Source organism: Agelaius tricolor, unplaced genomic scaffold (genome assembly GCF_023055355.1).
Source record: "Agelaius tricolor isolate 1412-34295 unplaced genomic scaffold, bAgeTri1.0.p SCAF_7, whole genome shotgun sequence".
Lineage (NCBI taxonomy): Eukaryota > Metazoa > Chordata > Aves > Passeriformes > Icteridae > Agelaius > Agelaius tricolor.
In genome coordinates this window covers 12905110-12930325 of record NW_027269267.1, presented here as the reverse complement: position 1 = coordinate 12930325, position 25216 = coordinate 12905110, and the positions used below count along the sequence as shown (strand labels likewise).

At 36.4% G+C, this 25216-nt stretch overlaps 1 long non-coding RNA gene across 2 annotated transcripts in view; it reads left to right on the top strand.

Moving 5' to 3' along the window:
- Positions 1-25216, top strand: part of LOC139591913 (uncharacterized) — a 147028-nt gene that overhangs the window by 6041 nt on the left and 115771 nt on the right. The window lies entirely within an intron of this gene.

Genomic DNA, 25216 nt, shown 5'->3' with positions numbered 1-25216 from the left:
TAAAAGCCTGAATGAGCACACCAATTTTTGTGCAAGAGATGTTGATTTGAAGATAAGCACAGCTGCCAGCTTTTGTGCATGTGAACAGTACATTCAGAAATTCATTCCTGTGTTGGATATAAGAACTACTGCCTATGTTAGGAGCGGCAGTACTAAAAAGGGGAACAAATTACTCTGTTTGGGGTTGTAAGTGGACAGGGAAAAAAACATCAAATGAAAACAAATAGGATAAAAATGTCTAAAAAAATCTGAAATGGAAAAAAGTATTAACTTTCTTGTGGATATATGCAAATAACCAAGAGGTTAATGTTAATTTAGCTTTATTATAAATTTGGAATATGATAACCTTGTTTAGGATGTCTTAGGAATTACTATGGCACTAATTCTTACTTTCTTAGTTGGAGGGAACAATGCTTTTCTCTTTGAAGAATCTTGGTAAGGCCAGGTCCTTCACAGTTCTGTTTAAACTCAATAATATTTTATTCCAGCTGTAGTAATATATCTGCACTTTTGAATTTTTTCATTCAATATTCCTTTGAACATGGGTTTAGAATTAATTGAGATCCACATAGACACAAGTAGTCTTGCAGAGACTGAAAAGTGAAGGAAAGTCTACACTATTAAATAATGGAAAGAAAAAAGTATTAAAATAATGAAGCTACATAGCACAAAATGCAAGGGACAAGGATTGATCACAGCCTTTATTAATGATGTTTAAGAGGATATTCACTAGCATCAGCTACTCTTTCTGGCAATATAACTAGCATGGAGAAGAAACAGCAGCTTGAAAGGAAACAGAAATGTTTGTTTCTATTCCTATTGGGTAACAGTGTTAAGTCACTGCATGAAGAAAAAAACACCTTCCAAGAAGACAGGAATGGCAGGAACCTTAAGTAAATTAGAAAACTAAGGTACCTTAAATCAACTGAAGTAATCCAAATTTGTGTAGGCTAAATAAAGCACTTCAGAACAAAAGGTGTATAATAGAAACCTACAGTGTTACTTTCTTGAAATGCAAAAGTTTGGCTGGCAGTGCTGCTGTAATAAATGCATTTCTCTTCTGGCTGTGGAGCTGTCTTTCTGTGGAGTCTGAGGCACAAATGGGGCAGGGAGGCTGGGGGCAACAATCAGGCCGTGAATAAAGGCTGCAGAGTTTGAATCTTCTTTTCTTCCCCCTCAAGGCATCTATTTTTATTTCTCATTTACTTGTCTAGTGCCTCAGAGAAGGTGCAGACAGTATGCTTAGTATATCAAAGCACGATCTGTCTGTGTTTTAATAATTACACTGTCTCTTGTAAAATAACTTTACAGTCGATTACCGAGCTCTGCCTTCAGACAGCTCTGCTTTGCTCCTCCATGCAGAGCCTTCACAGCTTGGTGGGAATGGCTCCAGATCACAGCAATGCCCCTCACTTACTGCAAGAGGGAGCATTAGTAACTTCAGAGGTCAAACATGTAATGCTTTCTCAGTCTGCTTTAAATGTGAAATCTCAAATAAGACATTGATCCCAACTCCAAGGAACATTTTGCAGTCTGACGGCCAAATTTAATCTAATCTTTCTAATCATTTAAGCATCAGGTTCCCTGACAACATCAGGGCTCACAACAAATGACAAAGACTGACAGAGGCAAGGGATATTCCCAGTCAAGAAAAAAAAACCAAACAAACAGAAACCCTGATAAAATAAAAATTAATAAAGACATGTTGCTCCCTTATGCTGACAATGTCTTCTTTAGAGCAAACTCCACAGATCCATACTCACAGCAAGAATTTTACTGTCATTATGGCATTGTTTTATTGCTTTCTATATGACGTGTCTACACTAGTTTTGTGCTACCTAAGTAGGGGAAATCAAGGAATTGATCAAAGTCACTGAATTATGATAGCACAGATTGTTTCCCAGAGCACTACTCTACAAACGCTGAACAAATTCATTCTTCTATAAAAGCAAGTTATCTTGTTTAAAGATATTATCTTTGATGCTGCAGTATTTCAGGAATATAGTCACAGGAAAAGGATTCTCATATTGCATCTTTTTGTCAATTTGCAATCTAAGTATTTATGGAAAACACGATTTATGAATCATTTGCTTATGAATGTGAAAATGGTAATGCATTTACATTCTTCAAATAAAAAAAATGTAGGCAAAGTTTCACAGGGCTAGATCATTTCACTGACATATGCAATGCAAGAAGTAGTTTACATTACTCACAGGAGGGAACACTGTGAAGACTGTATAGATTTAGGAAACATCAGGAACATCAATCAACATCATTTCTTTTACATCTGTTTTTAAGAAAAATAGGGCTAAAATATATTACTTCAGCACTAAGAGCAGATATTATAAGGCACATTAAAAACATTTCAAGAAAAGAATAAAGCAGATTGAAAACCACCCAAACAAACCAAAGCCACAAAACGTGATTTGTTTAAGTATTTCATCACCTGTAACAGAATAAAAAGATATTTTTACAACCAAAACATTAAAAGACAAGAATGTTACCCATATATACTTAATCACGATAAAACACGGACTTCTTAGAAGCACATGAAGCCTCTTTCTTGTACACTTTTGATTGGTAAGATGTTAATTATATTACTAAAATCAGAAAGAAGGTGGCTGCTGGTGGAACTACCATTAAGTGCAGAGCATGTTGCATTTTTCCACCAAAAATACTCATGTGTCACTTTTAGCTCCTAGACTGATGATCCTCCTTTTTCTCTTCTTAGTGTCACCATAAATTGGTGACAGGATAGTAATAATAGCTAATAGTAGTCTTTTGAACTGACACCTGTCACATTTTCTGCAAAGCTGTTCCTCTGACTTTTCCATAAGGACTGGATTTGACCAACGTAAGCTTTTTGTTCCTCTTGAAATATTCCTAAGATTACTTAGCTTTCTGTATTTGAATTAGTATCTTATATTTGCAGGCTAAGTATACTGATAAGTACCAAATGAGATAAGAGATTGATTTGGATAAGACCAGTGAAGATAATGTTGCTAAGAACAGAGATCCTCAAAAATACCTGTTCTGGGAACCAGACAGCAGCGCGGGAGTCTTGCTGTTCTTTGGGTATTTATAGCAAGTTATTCACAGAGTGTCTTACCACGGCCCTTTCTCTGTGTTTCTCAAACCCCAGCCACCAAACCACTTTCCTGGTTACCACCAGCCATGCCAGCATTAACTTTCCAAAATCCATGACAGCTGGAGCACACACCCAGCATGATTTTATGCAACCGTACGTAACACTGGAAATATATCTAAAGATACAATTTCTGTATCAGTAAAAGGCATCAATTCTTGATGTTGTATTTTAGTGTCCCATTAAATGTAACTGCCTTAGTTTTTTGCGATTTTCCTCTTTCAGAGGGGGAAGAAATCTACTGATAACTTTCACAGACAAGTTCCTGGTATAGGAACTTCACTTTCTTTGGAGAAAAATCAGCAGAAAACTGGCTGTCAGCTAGTTTCCTGCTTTGTCTGTTTTCAGCTTTTCTTCTGTTTTGGCTTTTGCTATTTGTCAGACAAAGAGAATTTCTTTCAATTTTAAAAATCAGGTTACAATTTTAATGTAGTCCAGTAAAAGTCATTACATGCACACTTTCCTTCTGTTGAAAAACACTATGAAAAATTTTGTACTTGGGAAAAAAATTAGAAAAGACAAAAGAAATAGCAAAAGGAATCAAAATTCAGCCTTTACATTAGACATGCAGAGAAACTGTTGTGAGTTCTCTCTGCCAGAGAACAATGGAAGCATGTAAAAAATAAAATTAAAAAATGTCAATTTTCCCTAATAATGCTGCAGACTTGCAGCTTGCCTTAAACAAGACTTAAGTAGATTTCTGTTGACTAAATCTGACATTATTATTCAAAAACAATGCTAAATGCAAATGACATCTAAATTCTTCCAGCACTTTTGGCTACAGACTTTGTTCTGCACCCCTAACTCTAAGTGCCCTAACCAAAGCATCTTAATTAAGAGGTTAGTAGCTCTAGGCTCCTTTGAAGTCTAGAGAGACAAGGATAGACTTTTCTGGGACAAATTGCACCATAGGCAGATGCTATTTTTTATAGTAGAATTTCTATATAAGTTCATTTTGGAGAAGTTTCAGATTTACCACCTGCTAGGTCTTACTAAGCAGGTGGATGTGGATGTCACTGTTGCTTGCTGCTTTTTATTCTGGTCTCTAACACAACTGCTTAGCAATGCTATTGTGGGGGTCTATGCTACAGAGGAGGCAGAAATTTGTATAAAGATAGGATTAAGAGTTGAAGGCTTCCTATTAGGTAACTTCAGTGACTTCTCTTTTTTGCTTTCACCTTTTTGAGGCACCTAATACTTCTCACAATCTGGGAGACCAAAAGCTCATCTTTAATATTCCCTGGAGGCCAGGTGAGATTGGGCTGTCCCAGCACCTAATGTCTGGATATCCAATCAGAGTGTTGATGCCTAATCTTGATGCAATCAACATCAGTGCTTTTATGTCAGATGAAGGGGAAGGAAATTCTAACCACTAGAAATACCTTTCTTTTTTTTCTGGTGAGATTAGCCTATTTCAGTGAAATAGAAAGCACATATGATTTCTTATGGGACTAGTTCAGTACTCAGTATAGTAGCATGCCAGTCAGCCAATCAATCAGTCTTCTCTTGATGGAAGTGAATTTCCTTGGAGGGTTGTGGCTGGGATTGTTGGTGGTGTTTGCTTTTTAAAATATAATTTTACATAAATATTTTCTATCATTTCATATGAACAGGAATTCCACCAGTAATAACTAAATCCTCTCTTTAGACTCAGCTTCCTGAGGAGAGGGGAGAGATAAAGGAAACAGAAGGGCCTCTGTATAACTTCTATAGTGACACTGTCCTTGACAATGGGCAAGTGAAGGGCCACAGATGTCATTTATCTGGGCTTCTCTAAAGCCTTAGACGTGATAGGAAATACAACATCCTTCTCTCTAAACTGGATAGGTTCAACAGGTGGACTGATAGATGACTAGGAAAGTGGTTGGACAATCACATCCAGAGGGTCATGGTCAACAGCTCAGCATCCCAATGGACATCAGTGACAATTGGTGTCCCTCAGGGGTCTGTAGTGGGACCAGTGTCATTTACTGTCCTCATTAATGACACAGATGGAGGTATAGAGTGCATCCTCAGCAAGTTTGCAAATGAAATCAAACTGAGGGTGCCATTGACACACCTGGATGATGGGATGCAATTTGGAGGGCCTGGGCAAGCTTGAGAACTGGCCCAGGGGAATCTCATGTTGTTAAGCAAGATAAAGTGTAAGGGGCTGCACCTGGGTCAGGGCAGTGTAAATTCAGGATGAGCAGATCAAGCATAGCCCTGCCCAGAAGGACTTGGGGGTGCTGGTGGCTGCACATGAGCTGGGAATGGGCATTTGAAGCCCAAAAAACCAACAACATCTTTGGCTGCACCCAAAGCACTGAGGGCAGCAGGGTGAGGAAGGGGATTCTTCCCCTCTGTTCTGTTTGGATTCCCCCTGCAGTGCTGCCTCCAGGAAGGACATGGAACTGTTGGAGCCAGTCCTGAGGATGCCAGCAAGATGATCAGAGGGATGGAGCACAGCTTCTTGGAGAAAAGGCTGAGAAAACTGAGATTGCTCAGCCTGGAGAAGAAAAGCCTCATGGATGACCTGATTGTGGCCTTCCAGCATCTGAGGGGAGCCTACAAGAGAAATGGGGCAAAACTCTCTACAAGAGTGGCAGTACAAGGGGGACTGGGTTCAAACTGTTAGAGAGTGGGTTTAGATTAGATATTAGGAAGAACTTCTTTACTATGAGGGTGGTGAGGCATTGAAACAGTTACTCAGAGAGATTGTGGATGTCCTATCCCTGGAAATGTTCAAAGGAGCTTTGAGCAAGCTGGTCTAGCAAAAAGTGACCCTGCCCATGGTTGGAAGCAGATGATATTTAAGATCCCTTCCAAACCAAGCCATTGTAAAAGTCTATCTTTCTATGATTCTATTTCAGTGTTTGAGCTATATGACTTCCCCTCATGTCCATATCTCTGCAAGCAAGCTGGGTAGAAACTGAGATTCTTTAAAATGTGGTATCAGAGTATTTTCTAAGCATTATAGCATCACTCTCAGAATTTAAGTTTCAATACTTATTTGTCAGATGAAAAGTTCTGTTTTAAAGGGTCTGCTTAATATTGAAAGAAATGAAAATATTCGTAGAAATTTGTAAAAAGTCATGGATATACTGGATAGTAGGATCTGATTATGCCTGGTTTGTTGTGTAGGGTGTTTTTGTAAATAATTACTGTATTAAATGCTTATTAAGAATCCTTCACACACCTATACATTATGCTTTCCTCCTGCTGAAGTACATCAGAGAACCTGAAATGACATTATTTCTTGTGCATCTAAACTAATGGGTATCAAGATATTTTTGGATTCATCTGTATTCAGGGGGATGCAACACTCTCTGTCTGTCTTCCTTTTATAACTGCTATTATAAACTCCTCCACTTTCTTCCTATTTTGAAAAGTTATTAAAGAAAAAAAGGTTGAGAAGATATCTTTTCCTTCTCTCCTTCTCTCCTTCTCTCCTTTCTTTTTCTTTCTTTCTCTTTCCTTCCTTCCTCCCTTCCTTCTCCCTTCTTTTTTATTTGTTCCTTTCTTTCTTTTTTCCTTTCCTTTCCCCCCTTCCTACTTCTCTCTCTCTTCTCCCCTTCACTTGTTAATTCATTCATTTTTATCATAGATTAACAAGTCTCTTGAAGGTTTTGACAGAGTCAGGTAGATTTCTTATATGACAATACAAAACTGTCTAAATCACTCTACACAGAGCTGCAGCAGTTTGCAGAGCCCTGTGTGAGGTCTGGCCTCATTACCCAGAACTCAAACATCTTAAAAGAAAGTCACAGAGGTTTCAGACTCCAGGTTGATGCATAGTGCTGAAAGTGAACTTCAGAATTTATTCTGGTGAACGGTCCCAGGCCAGCAGCTCAACACGCACATTGACTGGAGAGTTGCACATGGTTCTACAGCCAGCTGAGGTGGGTGGATATTATTTCTGTCTTAGGCAACCAGGGTGAACAGTCAAATTTAATATTGTCCCAAGCATTTTAATATTAGGGTTTTGCTCCAGTCTTAAAGGTCAGACTTGTGGGTCATTCTTTCAAGTTGTTTCCTGTCTCATGCCACCCCTGATTCGAGTTCCTCTGCAGCCCAGCAGTGCTCCTGGCCACAAGTAAAAGGCCAGAATTGTCACATCCTCACAAGCATCTAAAAGTCACAGCCAGGTGAGAGCAAAACCAGGGAGGCTGATGTTTCCCTCATAGTGAGCATCAGTGCATGACACTTAAGAAAACCTTACCTGAAAATAAATACAAGGTCAAATGTGAAAATCTGAGGCTTCAAAGAGGCAGGAAAGAGATGCAGAGAAAGAAATGTAGTGTCCTTATTTAGTTCTTTAGGCAATACTCCATACCTTGTCCACTGTAAATCATTCCTGCTTCAGTGAAGGAGTGGCTGTTCTCCCTTGCATGCACACTTTGGTTCTGAGCTGCTGTTACTTTCCAGGAATACTACAAAGGGTGAGCTTTGTGTAGTCTTTACACCAACTAGAAAATGAAAACCTAGAAGCCCCTCAGAAATCAAAAGTATCACCCTTCAAACACTGATAACTGCTTGCTATTTAATTATTTTTAGAAGAAAAATCGTTATTTATTAAAAGAAAAGGGTAAGAAGAATGATCAGAAACTGTAATTGTCATCTGATTTTGATGGGTTTATTTGAATGCATAAATAAAATAGAACTTGCTGAGAATTGCTTGTAAAATTGTATTTGTGTTTTGTTCAGAAGGTCAGAAGTTATTAAAAAGAGAGAGAAACTATAACTTATCAAATACTTCACTGAATACACAGGCCTTTATTATATTATCTAATAATAAACTGAGAAACAAAAATAGTATAACATACTAACCTGTAAATCATTTAGTCTTGTTGTGGGGAGAAATAAACAAGTGGTATTTTCTTTAGAAAACAGATAGAAATCAACATTTTGGTGCATTGTGAGAATTATTAAATTTCTTTTTACTTCCATAATGGAATTCACCTATATGCAAGTTTTCAGGAACCGATTGGCTTCAATTATTCTTTTGAACATCTAAGAAAGACAAACCATAGACATAAAAAGCTTCTGATATTTTGCATATTCATAATACCTTAGTGAATCACCAGGAATGGCAATACTGCTCTCTGAATGCTAATGTAGAGGCAGCAGACAAGTAGAAGGGCAAACACAGAAATAAACCAGATTTTCCCATTTGAATTCACCACTTATTTGTGAACACTTCTTGTATTTTTCTTTTTCCACTGTTACCACTTCCTCTCTTATCTTTTTTCATTAAAAAATCTAATTACTTAATCTAAAACACATATATGATAATGTGCCTAATTTCATAAGATTTTTACATTAACAACAGTCACTACAAAAGATGTCACTTTTAGTGAAAAAACCAAAGATCTGCAATGATTGTGGACTAATGCTTATGTCTTAAGGGTTACTAGGTATGCAGAATAGCATGGTACAACATCCCTTTTTACTAAGTCTAGCAAAGAATGCATGCTCACAGCAGGAAATCTTAATCATCGTTTATCACAGTAGCAGGTGGTTCTGTTTTCAAAATGTTACCTTCAAAGGACATATATCTAAAACTTTTCTCAGAATCTATTCCTATTCTACCATAAAATTAATTAGCCTTTTAGTTCCACTGAATATATTTCAGAATTTAATATGAAAACAGATGAAAAATGTACTTGATCTCTAATAGAGCAACATTTTTACAAACAGATGAAAAAGAAAGCCAAGACCTCAAAACAACTCTTTAAAAAACTGAAATATATTCTTTATATTTCTATATAATAGAAATATAATATCTATATATTATTCTTTCATTTTTGTTACGAGCTTTGAGTTCTTGGGTACTAAAGGGCAGCGTTTGGCCAAATTCCTTTGGTGTCAGCTCTCTCCTTCATTCCCAGGAGAGCTGCAAGGCTCCAGCATCATTCCAAGGAGCTGTTTCCCCTGTTGTTGGCAGAAAAGACAGGTTGATATCCTGAACTCATGGGTTCCTATCAGCACTGCATGTCTGAGGAGCTGGCCTAGCTGGACCATGAGTCCATTACACTCAGTGCTCCTTCCAGCCCTGTGTCCTTTTTACCTTCAAAGGACATATATCTAAAACTTTTCTCAGAATCTATTCCTATTCTACCATAAAAATTAATTAGCCTTTTAGTTCCACTGAATATATTTCAGAATTTAATATGAAAAAAGATGAAAAATATACTTGATCTCTAATAGAGCAACATTTTTACACACAGATGAAAAAGAAAGCCAAGACCTCAAAACAACTCTTTAAAAAATTGAAATATATTTTTCTTTATGTCTGACTGTAGCTGTCATTTCTGTGATGCTTTGGAGGGACACATGTAAATTCAGGGTCACAGAGTTCACAATCCATTCCCTCAGACAACTTTGCAAATTACTAAAGCTTATTTAGAAGAATGCTCTGGAAGGGCACTGAGTTTCTCAGAAGAATATATGTGATGAGTGATGTCAGTGCTATGCTGGGCATTAATTGTGCCATTCTAACACAGGAAGGAGCTGTCTCAGCCCCTATATAAACGTGAGGATCCCAGCCAACCCCTGCCTTAAATAGAAAACTCATTTAATATACAACTCAGGCTGCAAAGCTGTTTACTGGAAAGGGTTGTGTTGATGAGCAGGCACTAAGAGCTGTGTAGTTTAATGGAGAAGAGTTTCAGTGAGGGTGTAAGGTCTCATTTGCCAGCTGTGGAGCACAAGCCTTTTCCAAACACACAGAAGAGTCCTGTAGGTTTGATGGCCAAGTCTTTGCAAGATTCCTCACATTCTCCATCCTAGAGGGCATCACAAAATTTAATACCCAGCACTTGCATCACAGAAAATTGTGGAATGCTTTACCCAAGATTGTTACTAAAGTGATTAACATGATTCTTTGAGGTGCTGAGAGTCTCCCTGGAAATTTAATCAGAAGCAGAACTAAATTAATGTGTTCTGGTGCTTTGTGTCCTGAGGCTCAGTCATCTCAAGCTGCTCCTGCTGCCCACCTGAGATCTACTCAGAAATTGATTGGTCTACATGTTAAGTTATGCTTCTTTCTTGGACTTGGAGGAGATTTTGTTCATCCTTTCTAAATATCTGCTTAAAAGGAGTGACATGATCAGAGAAGTTTATATGAGTAAGGTTTTATATCTGTAAGAAGTTAAGAAGAGCCACCCCAAGCTGGATCAGCAGTGCCCTGTATTCTCAATGCTTCTGGCAACAACAGGAGAAGAAGGGTGGGAAAAGCACCCTTTCTTCTGATTGTGTTTGCACTCTGTTTCTCATTGCATTCCTCAGCATCTAGAGTAATTTTAGGGGTTTTAAATAGTAGATCCCTGCCTAGTCCCATTACTGTCTAATTATTGCTCTGCCTTTCAATGAGTTTATCTAATCCCTTTTGCAACTAGTGATGTTTGCCTTTGCAGCAGCCTCCAGCACCAAATAACAGAGATTTATTACATGCTGTGAAAAGAAATGCCATCTTTTCCATGTCTGAACCTGAATTTCTGCCAGTTTAAGCAGGTGCCCTCAGTCCAAGTATTGTGAGAATTGATGAATGAATGGTCCAGGACAAGCTTGTAAAACTCCACTATATTTCTTCTCAGTTTTGTCCTATATAAACTGAACATTCCCATACGTGAGAGTCATTTTGTAAGTCACTGGGTCACTTTGCTCCATCCATGTGACATTTTAGTCACCATCATTTTCACTTTAATAATTTCAGATTTGGGTACTACTTCAGTGCAAGCAATAGAGTTATCACAGCATAATTTTTGGTAAACTAAGACACTTCCTGGGAATCCCCAGTTATATTTTGAGATTTATTAACGTTATGTATTTGCAAACTCCAAAGTAGTTTTACTGGTTTTGCTACTCAAAGAGTTCTATCAGCTTTCTGTTGGAGAAATGTCAACTTAGGACAAATCAAACTTGTCTGTGGCAGTGTATTACAACTATGCCAGCTATGAAAGTGAACTTACTCCCCAGCCTTTTTCATGCACTAGGAAGGTACAAGCCACTCTGTGTGGGATTCACTGCAGCTAACTTTAGACATCTATAGTTTAGTCGTCTACATCTATCTGAATTAGTCACTTTGGGTTCTCTTTATAGCTATCAAAGAGAAAAGGCCCTTTAGAGTATGATTCATCTGACCTATTTAGATATCTACTTAAGAATAAGATGAATCATGTCCTATAACTTTTTTCCGCTCCCTTGACTGCAGAGGGAATTAAAATATTGACTTCGGCAAAGAGAGTTCATTGCATATATTCCTCTCTATGTTATTTTGACACCATTTTTCTAACAAAAAGTTAGCCTGGTTATCACAGGATGACTCAATTGTTTTAGCAAATTTACAGCTGAGTTCCTGCTAAACTGTGAGCTGCTGCCACAGCTGCTGTTGCAGGTATGATGCAATCAAGGACCTTCATATCTGTCTTAAATGGTGGGTCCCAGAACTGCACAATACTAAAGGTGAGGCTGCAAAACCCTGAACAGAGCAGCATAATCAACTCTTTAATTGTCTTTGTATCAACTGTCTGGTGCATTCCTCTTTCAACTTACCCTTAAAGGCAAGGGTAGCTGAGGTACTTTTTAATAGAGGCTTGGGGAGGATTAGAATGAAATGACACTGAATGATCAGTGTTTATATATATATATATATATATATGTGTATATATATATATAGGTAGGGTTTATTCTAGAACAATTTGGATGCAATGGAAAGCAGATATGTAGCTAGTTTGGTTATTATGATCTATAGTAATGCAGCAATAGAAAAGTAAAAAAACACAGGAAATTGTAAGAGTTGATACTGGAGGTGAAAGTTATAGCCACCTGTGCACCCACAGTGAGATTTGATGCACTATTTTACATGTCCATTGGTAGAAGTCATGGTCTTGATCTGTCATGGGTGGGGGAAGCCCACAAAACATAGATTTTAATGTGTTAGTAAGTGTTCAGGCTTATGTGAGAACACTCAGGTACCTTTATGAACTAGAAGCAGAAATAAAAGCTGTTTTATTTTTTCATTGGGATGGAGGATGAGATAATATTCAACTTTGATGAGTTTCAGTGAGTTATATAAAGGATCTTCAGAGCTGGTGGTGATACCGTAATCTGCTAGTACTGCTGCCTACAAAGTGTTGTAGTGCAGCATAGTTCTTGCATGTTTTTTCCAAACACTGTATTTTCCCTTCACTCTTGTTATTTAATCTTAACCTGTAAAGTACATTTCATTCTGTTTGTGTACTGCAGGACAGGTCCTGAAAAATCTTTCTATTCAAGGTATCTCCTTCCAAAAATTTTAGACTCTTCACCCTGGCAAGACAATCTAAGCACGGCCCATCTTTAACACACTTCAATATGCTATGCCTTTGCTTGTCAAATTTTATTCTTTGTTAAATGCTACACCTCAATTTCCTGATCATTTTCAGGCTTTAATTTATTCATTATCTTATTCACAATTAATCTCTTAGGTCCAAATCTTGAAGATCAATCTGAAGACTTTCTGGTTCTTTCCCTTTCTGTAACATGTTTTTTTTTTAAAGCATCCTTCATTTTTTTGCATTGGGTGCTGCACTTCACATTTCAGTACAGGAAATTTCATGGCTAGCTTTCTCTGCCTGACACAACACTGTTTAAAAAACATTAAGGGCTTCAGAGCCAGCTATTACAGGACTGAAGCTTAATTCTAACTACCTTCTCCCTTACATTCATTAATTTCTTGCAGTTACTTTATAAAGAACAGTTTCAATCTCCTGTTCTTGTCTTCATATTTCCAGAATTATAGTGCTGGTGAGACTTTTTCAGATATTTTCAGAATATCTTAGTAGTTTGCTTTATTTCTCATTATCTTTGATAAGAAATTAGAAGTGTCATTCCCACACTTCGTGTTTGTCTCCCATTCTTAGCATAACCTTTGCTTTGGCAATGTGACCCATAGACTCCCTGGCTGATTACTGCCCTTTTGTGTTACCTCTAGCAGTCAGTTACATGCCCTCTTTTTTCTTGGCCACTTCATGCCTTTTCTATTTCTTGCTTTTTCAGGTACAAAACCTGCAGAATTTGGCTCTAAATCTATATTGAGGATTCGTCTCCCATTCTCTCTCATAAAAATTAGTATTCTGAATGAGTCTCCATTTATTAACTAGTGTTCTAATTTACTTTTTTCCTTGTTCTCTCTTGTTTAAGATTTTCTCCTTTCAGTCATTCCTGCTATATCTCTAAAAGTTTTCTGTTATTTAGGGACTTAATTTTTCCTAATTTGTCAATGAACTAAAAGATCGTTCAATACATTCAGATTTCCATTGAATGAGACATCTTTTAGGTTTATATATATAGCACCTAGCACAAAGATTTCCTGCTACATGAAAATATTTCTTAAATACAAAATTAATAAAAATATTTTAATATAAATATAATGTATAAATATAATTTAAATAACAATAAATTTATATTTTAAACAATTAAGATTAAATATTTACACATTAATATTTAATTATCTGTTATTAACAACAGTAATAATGTTATTTTGCAACTGTTACAGTCTTTTCTGTAAGACTGATATTGTCCCCTATCTATTATTTTGATAATCAGCTTAGAAATTAACATGAAAGACCAATGATGTGGAGACAGGTTTATGAACTATGGAACTAAACTCTCTTCCCCACCTTCAAGGAAGCTTTTCCAGTTATTAAGTAAAATAAATGGATATTAATTTGTTCACAATCCCTATGGAATGCTTGTACAAATTAAGAGTAAACAAAGAAGGAAACTGCTCCTCATCAAAAATATTAAATAAGTCTAATGTGTTACTGTACTCATATAGAAGAATCTGAGACTTCTAAAGTGTAAAATATTGTTCCTCAATAAATGATATTATATTTCACTGAATAGTAATTGCTAGGCATATTGCAATCACGGCTAACATTTCTCCTTCATCTTTTATCATGATTCAATGAAAAATGACAATTTTCTCTGTGATTTCTTCAGAAATGTCTGCATGTTTAAACTTATGCAATATTTAGATTTTTGCATTCTAATATGGATGAATTTAAGGTAATGCAATGAAACACAATGGGGTCAGGCAGAAAGTAACATTTTTAGTGAAATAGCATAATTACATTTAACTTGGATTAGACTGAAGTGTCATATCTTGCACCCAAAAGGGGCCTCCTTCAATACTTCTACCAGATTTTGAAAGACAACACACTGTTTTATTTAGCATTCTATCTTTGCCAGTCACCCTGGGCACTCAGTTATAAATAAATAGAATTAATTCTGGTGAGGAACACATGACACCACCAATTGGAAAATACCAAGAAAATATGAGCTGAACAGCAGCTCTGCTCACTTCACCAGGTTGTCTAACATTTCAGCAACTTTCAGTGTTTGAAATCTGCTTACAGTCAGGGCAATCTAAGCAAATGTAAACCAGATCTACCAACGTTGTGCTATCTGTGGTGCTTTCCTCCTGTGGTTTTATTGGAAACTCATTTTAATAAACCTAGATTCGGTTGGGCTGCTTTAATTTGAAGAAAAACCACCCCAATAGAAAACTCACTTGAAAAGATAATCTTACAATATGCCAGGAATTTGGCTTGGAGTTTGGTTACCTATGCAGACTCCCTGGTTTTGTGAATGACCCTTCTTCTACAAGGTTGTGACTGTAAAACCTTTCACCAGTTACTTTTACAATTAAGAATTCCTCTGAAACATGGAGAATGATGAAATTATATTTGGGTAAAACACACTTCAGTGCTTGTCCCAGTAAAGTCAGACTACTTTAACAATCTTTGTTTAACAGTTACAAAAATATTTCCACATATGTGCAGTCAAAACAATTGAGAAAGGCATTATGAGGAGATTGCTGTTGTCTTGTTGCACTGTTCCAAGGATGCTGTCTGTGAGCAGTGTGCAGTGTTTCCTTAGACAACTGAAAAAGAATCTCAATAAGACATCCCTGTTGCCTTGATACCAGGAACTAGTATAACACTATGTAACTTTGTCAGTCAAAAGGCATTGTCCGTATTTAGTGGAAATGAACTTATTCCTTCATGAGGTGGATTGGGTTCCACTCCACCTGTTGGGCCATGCAGTGTCCTGTGAGATCCTCCCCACGTGTCAGTGAGATCTGTGAAAGCTCAGTGAGCTACTTTGAACTCTCATCACTTTGTCCTGTCCAAATACACTTTAGATATTACTGTAGATATTTTTTATTTACTGACACTATCTGTTTAATTCTCCTGTGTGTCAGTCATGTATGTCAGTGGTGTTCTCTGATGTTCATATTGATATGATTTTCAGGTTTGGTGGAACAGCTAGCTGAAAAGATCCTCTTTTTGGTTTCCAATTATTAAAAATGTGAAAGTAATGTCATGATACCCTTAAACAGTAAATTATGTCCTGGGGCTTTACCTTTGGAATACTTTTTTCCCCTTTATTTTCATTGTAACCATGCTAAAACACTTAACATCAGAAAAAGAAAGCATGGAATATAGGACAAGAACAACACCTACTATCAAGAAACAGTTGCTACCAGCTTTCACAACTTAAAACACAGAACCATTAAAGTTGAAAATACCTCTAAGATCACCAAGTTCGACCATTAACCCAACACTGACAGGCCCACCACTAAACTATGTCTCTAACAACTGCAGGTTTTTTGAACACTTCCAAGGATGATGATACCACCATTTCCCTGGCAGTCTGTTCCAATAACTGACCATCCTTTCGGAGAAGAAATTTTTGTTAAGATTCAATCTAAACATCTCCTGGCACAACTTGAGCTATTTTGTTCTTCCCTACCTGTTGTTACTGTCACACTATCAAAAAAGGATATGAAATTGGTCAAACAGGACCTGCCTTTCACAAACCCATGCTGGCTGGGCTGGTGCACATGTCCATGTCTGGCACAAGCAGTTGGGAGGGTTCCTTGAATGTGTCAACAACTTTCTTACAAGTGATTGACGAGCCAACAAGAGATGCGATACTGGACCTCATGCTCACCAGCAGGGAAGAGCTGGGGGAATGTACTGCTCCAAGGGAGCAGTGGCTGCAGTGACTGTGAGATGGTGGAGCTGGAGCTCCTCAGGACAGAGAGGAGGGCCCACCATGAGCTCATTGCCCTGGAATTCAGGAGAGCAGACTATGGGTTCTCCAAGGACCTGCTTGGTAGAGTCCCATGGGATAGAGGACTGGAAGACAGAGGGCTGGTTGAATTGCAAAGATCATCTCCTCCAAGCTCAGGAGCAATGCATACCAACAAGGAGGAAATCAGGCAAAAGTGGCAGAAAGCCTCCATGGATGGATAAGGAGCTGCTGTGGAAACTCAGAGGGAAGAGAGAAGCTTACAGGAAGTGGACTTAAAATCCTGTCAGGGTTTTATCAGGGTTTTCAGAAAACTTGAAGCCACACAGGTAGTGCGAAGTGCACTTACCTATGTTAATTGCATGTGAAAGAGGACTTTGCAAATCTGTGTTTCCTAAAGTTCCCTCCACAAACCCACTTTCAGATAAATTTTCCTACTGACTTCATATCCCTTAAAGAATCCCAACCCTTACACGTAAGTGCATCTGGGAGTAAGGCCTGTTGGGATATTCATCTCCTAGTTCACTGTGACAGGATGCTTCTTTTTGAATTACACATCCTCCAGGCTAATAAATTTTGATTGCTCTGCATTGTTAGCCATCTGCTCCCATCCCTTGGGATCCCAGTTCAAGATGGAAGTTAAAAGACAACAAACTGAACCCCCCAGCAGACATAGGGCAACAGAGTTTGTACAGAAAATTAGCAAGCAAGGGAGTTGGTGAAAAGTGTTTGATTGAGACATGCATAGATGTGCACTGGCTTCTCATAAGGTCTGCTGATCTTTAGAAGTAATATAATAGCTATAATTAAAATTTTTCTCTCTTGTTATTGTAATACACTGTTTTCAGATTTTTATGTATTTACCAATGTCTTTTCTATTTGTATTATGTATTTTAAACAGTGGAAAAAAAGGCAAGGAATGAACTTTAAAACCCAGAAGAGAGAAACATATGGTAAGCTGAACCGTAAAAGAAAACCCTCATATATAATGCCAGCAGTCTCAAAGATCTATATTCTGCTGCTTCCAGGAAATAAATTGATCTAAGCAGCAAAATAAAGACATAAATAAACATTGCCTGTGACCAGCCAACTGGATTTTTCATTCCCCACCATTCTTTAGGCCCAGCCAAGCAGTTTTTTACCCAGCAAACAGTGCACCTGTTCAAGCTGTGAACAGTCAGGTTCTCCAGGAGAATGCTGTAGGAAATGATGGTAAAGGCTTTACTGAAGTTCACATAAACATCATCCACAGCCTTTCCTCATCCACTAAGAAGGTCACTCTGGCATAGAAGGAGATCAGGTTGGTCAAGCAGGACTTGCCTTTTGTAGACCCATCTTGACTGTGTCTGGTCCCCTTGCTGTCCCATGTGCACCATACAGTAATTAAAAATTGTTATTCTCTAAATGAGAAATAGCCCTTTGGAAAACAGAGGATATTTCATGGTGTACCTGTTATGTATTTCCTCATAAATTAGAGACCTTTAGGAATTTAGCTTGTCAGACATTTTTCATGACTCTCAAAGAATGCCCAATGGACACCATATTTTATAAAGAGTAGTTATCACAGTTTTAGCATACTCTGTAGTTTAAAGGAAGTAAGATAACTTCAAAGGCATTAAAAGATCATTGTATGGGGTTTATTGCTTTATTATCTAATGTATTTCTTAACCATTTTTTCTCATATTATCCTGCCTAAAATGAAAGATATGAATAAGGGGCCATGTTTTCATTTGAAATTACACTATTTGTTTGTGTGTGTCTGTGTGTGTGTAACACCTGATTACAAGCCTAAGACCAGATAGTATACTGCTTGCTAAATAAATAAATCCATGCAAAAAATGAGAGCAGTAATGAACTATCATCTTTTTATTATCATGCTCAAGAGCAAGTCTCTGAAATGGTGTTTTGCTGATGCTTTTTCTCTCATTGTCAAGAAAAATTATGCCAGTGTAGTAGGAGTTATTATTATTACACTATGCCAGTGTAGTAGGAATTATCATAAAGACTGCCTTTATGATAATTATTTGATTACTTAGATCAAGGAGAAATTTGTATGGAATAAGTTAAATTAAATACTTAATAAATAAGGCAAATTTTATTTCACAGGTTTCACATTAATAGAAAAATCAGTACTTTTTGGGAGACAATGGTAGCAATTTAAAGAGGAATTGAGGTATGAGTTTCAATAAAACATAGAATTGTATCTGAGAACTGAGTAATAACAAGCCAAAACAAAAATATTTTGATGAATTGATCAAATAGGAAGACCTAATTTCTTTACAAGTGGACATTTTTCTGGGCTATCACATGTAACAACAATGTTCACCTCACAAATGCTACTTTTCTTCCATGTTGTGTCTTACCTCCCAAAACAGAACAAAACAACAACAAAAAACCAGCCAAAAAAAAAAATGCAAAAAGCAAAAAACCCCAAAATCTAAAACCCCAAAACCCCAAAAATCCAAAAGCAACAAATAATCCCAAACCCCCAAAACCACACATAAACAAAAAAAAACCAAAACCAAACACTCCAAGAGTGTTGTGCAATATTTTCCATGTGGTATGGAAGAGTTAGAAAGATTCATAAATAATTGCTGTAAGCTTTTTCTCAGGATATATTTTTCCTTTGTCCAAAATATTCATACTGTGTTTTCTGAGGGTTTCTTCTATGTTTGTAGTCAAAATTTCTGATATCTGCTACCAAACTTTTAAATTTGTGAATTTTAGTGAATATTAGTGAAAAGTAAAATCTTCAGAAAAGAGATAAAAATTTTCAAATTAAGAAGTAGGTAGTTAAAAATTTCTTTTGTTTTAGAGTGGAACACAGATTCTTGGCTTTTTGTTCTTTCAATCACTTCTGATGGAAGACTGAAAAGGAAAGAAAGCAAGAAAATGTGACTGATAGGCTTATTAAGTAGTTACCAGAGATATTATTTGGCTGATTACATTTGATCTACACTGGGTAATCCAAAATATAAGTTATGTCCCTATTCAACATTATAAATATTTAATTGCATTACATCACAGCAGATTTTACTCCACTTCTACGTTATATACCCCCGAAAAAAAGAGAAAGGAGATGATCTTTCCCCAGGAATCACAGTAAACTTTGATCTATGACCCTAATTGAAAGTGTTAATTAACACTCCTGAAATGGCTTTTCTGCATCTCAAATCCAGAGGACTTTTAGTACACCTTAAGCCTATCACAATAGATAGGACACATTTCTCTTGTGGTCAATATATGGTACAACTATGAGAAAAGGCAGGATCAAAAATGATAAATATTACCAAAAAAAGGCAAGAAAACAAAAGAGGATGAAATTGAACTTGTCACCTATTCTTTAAATATGGATTTTCAAGTCCCATTGAACTATTAATTCTCTCCCCTCCCTCACAACAACAACAAGAACCAAAAAAAAAAAAAAAAAAAAAGCCATTTAAGACATTTGAATATCCTTGTAGAGGACCCTTAGAACACTGGGCATTGCACTAGGTTCCTATCCCAGCAACAATGATTTTGAATGAAATGTTATTTTGTGTACATAAACATGCAAATGCACTACAAAAATGTAATGTGAATTTTTGCAGGATATATCTGCAGGAATATCATTCCACGGAGGGTGTAAAAAAGGGTATGTGAGAAATCTTCAGGTTTAGCGGCAAAACCGAGCTACATTTCAAACTGTGGACTTCTGCCGAGTTTAAGGGGAAAAAAAAAAAAAAAACAAACAAGAAAGAAAGAGTAAATCTTATTCAACACTGTGAAAACGTGGGGAATGGTGTCCCAAACATGGATGGACCTTCTTTATATTCTACTGCTGAAGAGGAAGGGCTGGTCCCAGAACAGATGGTTATATTGACCTCATCCTGTGGAGGGATCAGTGCCCTCATGTCCATTTAAAAAGCAGCTCAGGCAATCAGACCTCTGCTGGAGTCAGACCTCAAATGGCTGTTTCCATTTGGTGTTTCAGATAAAAAAATGAGATGGGGTCATGGGCATATTCCCTTCTTGCAATGACCTGTGGAACCGAAACAACATTTGATTGCCTTGCAGAAAGCAGAAATTGCATCTTCTTTCTTTCTTTCTCATTCTTCTCAGGATGTGCCATAAAAAGAAACAGCACCAGTGACTTCATAAAGCCTCAGAGGAAAGTTTGTTGTTGTCATTTACTTTCTCATGAAAATCTTCACATATATTTGTAGATGACAGCAGAAAAGCTCAGGACAGAATGACTGATACATAGCTGCTATAAAAGTTCTGTCTGCATCAGCAAGAATGTGTCATGACACTTGGAAAAGTGGAATTTCTGCACATTTTTGTGGATACTACCATAAAATAATCTGTTTTTTAAAGAATTTGGGAATTTTTCATTATATATTTTACTTCTGTAATTCAAGAGACATTAGAGAGTGTGGCTACACTGTAATGAAAAGAACATAGTATATTTGATACTGTTTTTCTACACTGATATTTTTGTTACATATATTATAGAATATGATATATGGAACAAAATATATTATAAAGAATACATATATTCTTTATCTTTCTAAAATGACTCCTTTTTTGGAGAAGCATGTAATGCTTATATTTACTGTTCAAGTCCTGTGTCACATAACATGATTTTCTGATTATTCTGTTTTGCTTACATATGACTTTGAAAACCAGACTGCTCTTTGCTCCTCTGATGTCTGGTTAGCATATATTATAAATACTTGAAAGATCTACACCATTTGCATTTTAGTTTGATATTTTATATCCACATTTACTTAACTAAAGGTCCTATTAATATTTAAAATCTCAAAGATCTAGACAAGTGGAACAGTTTCATAATACCCACAGATTTATCTTGAATCTTTTCAGTGAAGAACTCAGCCACCTTTTTGATATTATTTGCCCATATTCAGAGTTGTTCTGTCAAAATTTACTGATCTACTGATATAAGCCAGTGTATTCAGACATGATGCTTTTCAATAACAGTAAATGCAAGTTCAGGAATTGTTTGTATATTGGCCTAATAGGATAAGTAAATTGCATAAAATCTGTATAATTATTACCATACCTTTCAAAAACAAGAAATGCAAAGCATCCAGGTTTAGATGAAGATGATTTGCTAAAGGATTCTGGGGAATATTTATAGGAGCATGCTGAGCAATCACTATCTGGTTGCAAGTGTTTTAGCTCAGTCAAAACTTGCCTAAAATCAACAGACACAAACCCAGACAGAAAATTTGAAGAGCTTGGAAAATAATCTTGGAGAAGCATAATATCCTGGAGGATATCATTGTGTTGGGAGGGACCTTAAAAAGTCTCTTTAGTTCTCCTGTCACAGTCAAGGACAGCTGCCTCTAGATCTTTGAACATAACCAGGATTCAAAGGGCCATCTCATATTCAGCCTCTCATCCATCAGCTCTTCCAAGTTATTCTTCCAGGGCTGTTCTCCATCTGTTTATCTCCCAGTGCACCCTCATCCATAAGAAACTGGTTTTCTGTTTTAATGACTCTTTAGCATATCATATAGATTTCCATCCATGCTGAAAAAAGTAAAAGTGTGTGTACAAAAAAGATACTTCATACTTGGAACTAACATAGGAAAAGCTGAGTAATTTTTGACTAAAACTGCAGTTATTTTACCTATATCCATAAGTTGTTGGAAGACCACTGCCTTTTGGAAAAATTATTTAGCTTGTTCCAAAAAAAATATGCAAAATCTAACAAGAGTTGCTAACTCACTTAGAATGTTTCATGTTTTTTCAAGGCACATTTGGATACCCCCCAGTGATAGGCTCAGAATCATAACCCAATATTTTATATTGGGGTTAAAGTTTACTAAGAATGAACTCAACATCTATATTTCTTGCCTACAATGATTTTTCAGTTATAAAAGATGAAATTCTGCAATTGTATCTTGTTTGATTTTGCTTTGTTTCTATTTTTGCTTTTAAACAGCTCTAGTGCCAAAACAATTATAAGCAGAAAGTTGAAGTTTGACCTTCATTGAGAAGTACCTTTGCTCCTGTGAAAATTGATTTTGCTTTGACAAAGGGTTTCTACAAATTTCAGTTCTGAGGAGTGAGCAGTTCTTTGTGTAAAACTTTAATATTTTTTGTCTGACATTTGTAGTTAAACAAATTGATGACAATTATGACATGAGGCCTTCTGAGATAAAAGAGTGATGCATTTTCATGTAGCCTTCTCTATTTCAGCCTGTGGTTTCATTGACAGTTTTCTTAGAATTCTAGAATCAGATAGTTTTTTCTGCTTCTTTATGGCACAAATATAAAATGAAGATACCAGTTGCTCTCACCTTTGATCTAGAGATTTCTAGTCATGCAAGAAAGGTAGAATTTTAGATCTGAAATGTACCACACAAAGTTTCATACAGGTTTTGAGTTTCAAAGAGATTTTCAAAGACTGTTGCAAGGCTATTCATAACTATCACTTACACAGGAGTTCACTACAAATGCACAAAATAAAAACATCTTATTCTCCAAATTACATAATTTTCTAAAAATTATTTTATTTATCTTTTAATTAATTCAGCTTCATGAGTAGCAACAAAAATACCTCTGTGAATAAGGAAAAAATGCCTTCTGGCCTTCTGTTCTTTTATATGTGTGTAATTGTCATAATAACTAGCATGTTAATGAGTGCCAAAGAGAATACAGATCTATCTGGGTCTGAATGATAGTACTATTTTCACTTGTAAATTTGATATTGAACACTGATATAGAGAATGTGTTTGTAGAAACAAATACCATATATAAATATTAATGAAGAATAGCTCAGCATGAACAGCAGAAAAAGAAAATTCACCCTGCCTGCCTTTCTCCCTGACTGACACTAAGAAATGAGAGCTGTGATATTGAAATAGGCTGTTGGAAAGACCAAGGTGTCTTTTATGTTACTTAAAACAGTGAAAAAAAAAAAAAAAGAGGCAAATACCTGAACATTATATTTCAATGAGCTTCACTAAATAATTTTAGTGAATGAAGACTTTACCTGCTTGTTGGGGCTCTACTTATTCAAAGAATCATAGAACCATTGAAATTGGAATTTTCAGATAATGTAGTACAACTGTTAATCCAGCTCTACCATGTTCACTACTAAACCAAATCCCCAAGTTTCACATCCACACATCTTTTGAATGTTTCCAGGAATGGTGAATCTGCCACTTCCCTGGACAGCCTATTTCACAGACCATCCTTTCAGTGAAGAAGTGTTACCTAAGATCCAATCTAAATCTCCCCTACTACTTGTTACCTGGGAGAAGAGACCACCCCCACCTGGCCACATCCTCCTTTCAGGTAATTGTAGAGAATTATAAGGTCTCTTCTCCTCCTCCTTTTCTCTTGGTTAAACAATCCCAGCTCCATCAGCTGCTCCTCTTAGTGCTTCTGCTCTAGACTCTTCTCCAGCTCCATTGTCCTCTTCTGGACATCCTCCAGCCCCTCAATGCCTTTCTTGTAGTGAGAGACCCAAAACTGAACACAGGAGTTGAGGTGTGGCCTCCCCAGTGCCAAGTACAAGAGATCAAGTTTTGATTTTCAACTACAGAGATCAGTTTTGATCTTCTGAACATCTATTCCAATTTGCTAGAAACAAGGCAGCTCAAGATCCTAAGCCCTAAACATGGTAGATTTGATCATAAGTGATTTGGATTAGATTGAAACAGATAATCATGCAAGACAAACATATAGCAAAAGCTTGATAATTTCAGTGTGTATGAGTTGTACTTTTACTTTTGATTTTCTACATTTTGATGCTCTTAACTTGCCTACATGTGTTTTCCAAAAGCAACTTCCTCAGAATCTGATATGGATGTTTATTTAAACAGCTGATAATCTATTTTGCTCAACAAAAGAACAGACACAGCAGCCTCCAAAAGAAGTTGATTCATTTTTAATAACATGTCAAGAGAAAGCAAAATTCAATAATAATGCCTGGATATGACTAATACTTGTCTAAGAGATATTATTGCAGGATGTTATTCTAAAATACTCTGAATAGCACCACTGACACTACTACTCAGCACTGAGAGCTCAATCAGCTGATGATGGAATAGTAATTCCTTTGATCTGATTAGCACTTAGAGATGTATCTTCCCACTTATGTTTACAAGTAACTCCCCTCTTTTTCATTGATGGGGAAATAAGCCATTAAAAAGTCAAACAGCTAGCTGAAGAACATAGTGGAAAATGCTGCTGGAAGAGAGAACAGGATCATGAACTGGCTGACTTTGGATGTTCAAGCTGTAGCAATTAATTGTGTCCTATTGGACACACCTTTTTTTACAAAAAACCTTGAATACCTGTGTCCAAATATGCACAGTTTAATATTATACAAACTTCCCAGAGCAATTTACTCCATGTGTAGAGAAAAATTCTTCATGTCTTAATCAACAAACCCACTTAGACAGCATGAAAAATTATTGACTTGCTATGTTATATAACAAATTTTTCAAGGTATGTAAAACACAGATTTTTCTTTTAAAAAAGTTTAGAGACCAGGATGAATTTAGGACAATCAGTTCTAAACAGTAGTGGAGATATTCCCAAAAGCAAAAATGTTCTCCCATATTCAAGGCATCATGTCCTATTATCTTCAAACTTGGAAATAATGTTTCCTGAGGACAGAAACCATGTGCAATCATTAGAAAATAAAAATCACAATGCAAGTGAAAAAGGAAAAATATTATTTGTTGATTTTCTGTCACAACCTTTTATGGAATTAGGGCTTCAGGGGCTACAAGTCTTTATAGGAACTTCTTTTAGACAAGGAAGGCCATTATTTAAAGTTTAAATTAGAGAATAAAATAAGTAAAAGAAGAAAAAAAAATTTAAAAGGCTACACTCACTCCCCTCCAAAAAAAAAAACCCACAACAAAACACCAGATTAGATATTTCATATTTTATGTCTTATACAGATTTCTTCTCTTAGTTTGTCAAGGCATTTATCTGTCTAAAAATCAATTTGCAAACATTAAAACTGCTCCAATGGAATTTCCT